Genomic DNA, 5354 nt, shown 5'->3' with positions numbered 1-5354 from the left:
AGATGGTGAAATACAAGTAATATGGATGAATATGAGTGCTAATAGCAATCTGAAATAAAGATGGCAGCAAGCAAACATGTAATAACTTGTTGAAACGTGTTTCAATGCTTAGAAACAAGGGCCTAGGGATCATACTTTCACTAGTAACAACAATGCTACTTACACTCTCTGTTGGATAACAAACACCATTCATTGTGTAGGGCTACAAGAGCTCCTCGTCAAGTTAACAAGCTCCACAATCATTCAAGTTCATATATAAGTAACCTCTAGAGCATAATAGACCGCTGGCAATTTAGACCGTAGTACTAACATGTATACACTGTCACCGTTAAGCTAAAGGGGAAAGGGGGAATAGATCACATCAATACTATCATAGTAATAGTTAACTTCTATAACTGCAAGATTACAATCATAACTTACGCTAAGTACTACATGATGTACACACTGGGCCACCATTATACTGCGATGAGGAATAGACTACTTTAATAACATCACTAGAGTAGCACATGGATTAATAGCGATACAAAAGCTCATGATCACATAAAGACTACATGGGAGAGAGAGATGAACTGACATAGCTACTAGAGAGCCCTCAACCTTGGGGGAGAACTACCTCTCCCCTCATCATAGGAGACACAACAGGATGAAGATGGCGGTGGTGTCGATGGAGATGCTTCCTTCCGGGGAAATCCCGTCCTGGGCGGCGTGCCTAACAGACTTTCGCTCCCTGAATCTTGGCTTCGTGGATGGCGGTTGCCCCGGAACTTTCGACGTGGCTTATTCCTTAGGGTTTTCATGGATGAGGCTTTAAGTAGGCGTATGCAGCCTCGGAGGAGTCCGTGGAGCCACACCATAGCCTGGTCAGCGCTGGCCAGTGGGTGGGGTCCCTGTGGCTCCCTCCTGGGTCCATCTTCCATTTCCTCCTGGAAGCCTCCGTGAAATATAAGATCGTGGGCGTTGATTCTCGTCCAATTCCGAGAATATTTCCTTCGTAGGATTTACGAAACCAAAAACAACACAAAGCAGGAGCGCCACTTCGGCATCTCGTTAATAAGGTTAGTTCCGGAAAATGCATCAAAACGTATATTAAGTGTGAACAAAACATGTAGGTATTGTCATAATGTTATCACCGGAGGCCCGGCCGGACTCGAGGAGGTGGGCTCGCGGTGGAGATGGGGCTTGAAGAATATACACAGAAGAAATACATGAATCGGCCTTCTATACCAAGTTTGGGCTTAGTTTGCCCGTGTATACTGTGAACATAGTAGGATACGTGTCGCTTAGAAGTTAGAGCTTGAACCTGTCAGCGGTTAGGTGCACGCCTGAATTAGGAAGTCCCCTCGGACTATAAATATGTATCTAGGGTTTGGCAGAGTAAACAACAATCCACGTTCACCACAAGCCAATCTCGGCGCATCGCCAACTCCCCGCCTCGAGGGTTTCTTCCGAGGTAAGCATCATGCTGCCTAGATCGCTTCTTGCGATCACAAGGCGGCACTACACGCTGTCGTCGTTGCCTGCGTTGCTCGATGCGAAGCCTTTTTTGATGAAGCGCAACGCGTAGTTACATTGGCGTAGGTGTGTTCTTCTAGGGTTAGCATTGTTCTTCGTGATAATATGCTAATCGTGCTGTGCGTACCCTTAGATCATCTCAGCACGCCCTTACACCTATCTTGGGGTGGTAAGTGACGGCGCCACTCGCTGATCATTGTTGTAGTAGATCCGATCCGTTACTTGATTGCTCCTTGTCTCTTCAAGGATTAGTTTAATGTCCGCATTGTTAGGCCTTGGCAAGCGGGTCGAAGAAGGATCCAAGGTGGCGCGTAGGGTGTGGTTTGGCTAGCCCCAGGCGAGGATGTTCCGAGGGATCAACTTCGTGTTGGTTTTTAGGCCTTGTCTAGGGCCGGCTTACGTATCACCGTGCGTGGCCGCCGGGCTCGATCACGAGTAGGATGTTTCGAACATGCGGTGAAAACCCCAAATCGTAGTAGGTCGCTTTCGCTTTATCTTGATCAAGCGGGACCACACCATACTGATCGTGACACCTCGTACGCATCATGGGTGGATCGGGTCTCTTTGAGCCGACTCCATGCCAGGACAACCCGAGAGCCGGTACGAGGCTCGTATTTAGCGTTTACGTGTATGCCATCTCGCCCGAGGAAACTAAGCGAGGCATCATCCAACACCTTCACTGACCGGGTATAGGTCAGGTGGCACGCACACTTGCATCGGCCTTCGGACGTGCGTGCCGCGAGGCTTTGCGGGCCGCCGCTCGGGAGGGACCCAGGGACCAGCTCGCACGTCCGGGAGATTCCCGGCTCTACTGGTGTTGCCTGGTCGCAGCCCGGGCCGGTGGGTTTCCCGACCGCAACACATTCTGGGCAACGCTCGGTGGGACAATCTTCGACATCAACCGCATCGCCATCTACATGCGCGAGATGGCGGAAGGCACTCCGGTCAAGAGTACGCAGGATCTCGGCCCGAGGAGCTCAAGAAGAAGCATGACGAGATCAGCAGCAGTCCTCGAGACAGCAGGCCCCATCGGGTCTCCTTTTCACGTAACCCGCCTCACATGGCGCTCGGGTGGAAAGGGTTCTCATCACAGGCGCCTCGGCGGAGTGGACCTGTCCACCCTGTCGGGTAAACGACCCGGCCAGTCGCCGCACTCGTGGAGATCAACTTCATGGTGGCCTCGCTCGCCGCACCGCCGATACCGAGAGCCTGGTGAACACTTTGGAGCGTGTCGCCCGCGCGGCGTGATCCGGTGAAATCATGAGCCATCGGTATTCTCCGCTCGGGACCAGCTGCGGGGACTTACCAAGCGAGAGATGCCACTCCGAGTCCCGCCCACCGCTGCCGCTCGCGTTGGCAGCACCCGAGTGCGCGAGTCCAGCCGGCGTACGTACGTCTACAAGATCGGTGGTGACCCTAGCGACCACCAATTCCTGCAATGAGGCGCCCAAGGAGATCCCCACGGATACACGTGCGCATTACGTGCCGACTGGCAAAGATATGCGGGCACTTCCTGAACCGGTTGCACCTTGGCCGTGGGACACCACTGGAACAGCAGGAGGAACGTCGGGAATAGATCTTGAGCGAGCGTACGTGGCTAGCCAGAGCATGCCACTTCCGACAAGCCTCCGCAGCTCAGCTCCTGCCCGCTTGGCTCAGAGCTGGAAAAGCAAGCATGGCTGGCTAAGTATGCCACCCTGACGAATCTTTCGTAGGATTCGACGCCGCAGCCATCACGCGTTGATCAGATTTGTACAATCCTGAGAGGGCCGAGTTCGGCATGATGCCTAGAAAAGGAGGAACAATCGGCTATTCCAACCGTTGCCCCAACGCAGTACTGAGTTGATCCCGCCACCACCCAAATATCGGCTCCCCATGATTTCACCAAGTTTAGTGGATCGGATGGCAACCAGTACACCATCCAGAGCATGTGAGCCGATATTTGGCCCTGGTGGGCACGATCTCAAGCATCGGAGCCGAGCCACTGCGTGAGGTTCTCGTGACGGTCCTCACAGGATCAGCTTTCGGTGGTACACATCGCTGCCACTCGAGACTCAATCCGGACTTGGAGCGGTTAAAGAGCGGCTCCACATACGGTATCACCTTCAGTAGGCTTCGAGGCTGGCATTTGCCCGATCTAGCACAAGTAACGGCTGAGCGCTGGGAAACAGTGGCAGTAATTGCTGTACCCGCTTCGAGGACTCATTAGGAACCGAAGGCTATTCGGTTCATGTGAGCGAAAAAGAAGCCGCGATCGAGTTGGCGGTGGTGGGTCTCTCATCATCGCATCCAGGGCGTGGCCTCCAGCCGAGACTACCCTTCACCTGGCGCACATGCAGTGCGAGAAGGCTGTCGGCAATATGAGAGCAGCGCCACCCGGATGTTCACCAGGAGAGGCACCCGAGCGTGCGGTGGTCCCGGTTGAGAGCAGAATGAAGACGAAGGTGATGCGGGGAGATCAAGAGGTAGCCAACGTGGCGAATCGGACTCCGGGGCAAGCCCGTGTCCCGTAAATGGGTGCAGCCACAAGGTCCTCCAAAGGGTTTGAATTCGTGCGTGACCAAAGCTGAGCAAATTTTCGACCTCTTACTCAAGGAAGAAGCTTGACTGAAGTTACTCCGAAGCGCCACAAGATCCCCGGTCACGGGAGCAGAGCTGGAACGGAAAGCCATGCTCTGCAGAGTTGGCATGATCACGCTCAACGCACGCCACCACCCGCCCAGTGTGGCAAGTCGTGCAGGTCCAAATGGCGATAGGACCAAGGGCGCTCTAATTTCGGCGCAGTCGGCTATGAAGGCCGACACACACCCCTTCCCAGCAGCTAACATGGTGGAGTGCACTCACCATGGAGGGTGCCGGCCCGATTTCTCGTGCAATATCAACATGAAGGTAGGACCTCGGGCACCACTCACAGTAGGGCCCAGGAGATGATGAGCAGCTGCTCCTCATAGCAAGGACACAGGAAGGAAGCCGCTCCACGCGACCGGCTCCGATCCACGACGGGCAGAGCGCCATACCGCGTAGGGAGGAGAAGTGAGGAACGTGAGACATCAGAGCGACCTCTCTCGATCACCCTCCTCAACAAGTATGTGGTCAATACGACCAACGCCTGACGACACAGCGAAGGATGATGAAAGAGACTCGCCTAGCCAGGGACGCCCGAGGAGGCGCTGGCGGCATGGGATCGCGACGAGGGGAGCGATATGAGCGCAGCACCAAGGAAAAGCTTTCGAGAGAGCAAGGCGACGTGGATAGGCCTTCGGGGCGTTTTGCCCCTTCTTCAAGCACCGGACCCTAGGAACGGCGCGATTGACTAGCAATCGGCAACGCTATTACCTCTAGACAAGAAGAAGCATGCAGCTAACGTGTCCGTGTTCAAGCGTCCTAGGGCCTCTCCCCGCCTCGGAACAAGAACGGCCCGAGTCCGCTCGGGTAGAAGATCTCGAGGAACTAGAGGACGAAGACGAAGAAGAAGACAAGTATCATCGGCCAAGGTGGTGCCCTGATGGGCTCAGGCCCGTTCCCAAAGCGAAGAGGTTCGGCGACTACGTGGTTTGGAGTGGTGCTTCGGGCAGGCAATACCTACACACGCTGAGGAAGGCGCGGCCTGATCTGGCCGCTAAAATTGCGCTAGACCCTCGGACGAAGAAGGCCGGCCACAAAGGAAAGAGTGGCGCCCGTACAGGTACAAGAGAGCGATGATGAGACGTCGGCCATAGCACGCTTGGTGTCTCATCCTTCCAACGGAGTTTCGTGGCTCCGGTGATTTCAGACGAAGCATCCGGGTGGCACAACTTGGCTGCGCCTCCAGCGGCCGGTCATCTTTGAGAAGCCACGAGAGG

The sequence above is a fragment of the Lolium rigidum genome, chromosome 7 (assembly GCF_022539505.1).
Source record: "Lolium rigidum isolate FL_2022 chromosome 7, APGP_CSIRO_Lrig_0.1, whole genome shotgun sequence".
Taxonomy (NCBI): Eukaryota; Viridiplantae; Streptophyta; class Magnoliopsida; order Poales; family Poaceae; genus Lolium; species Lolium rigidum.
The sequence above is the reverse complement of the archived record's forward strand: the minus strand, read 5'-3'. Positions refer to the sequence as shown.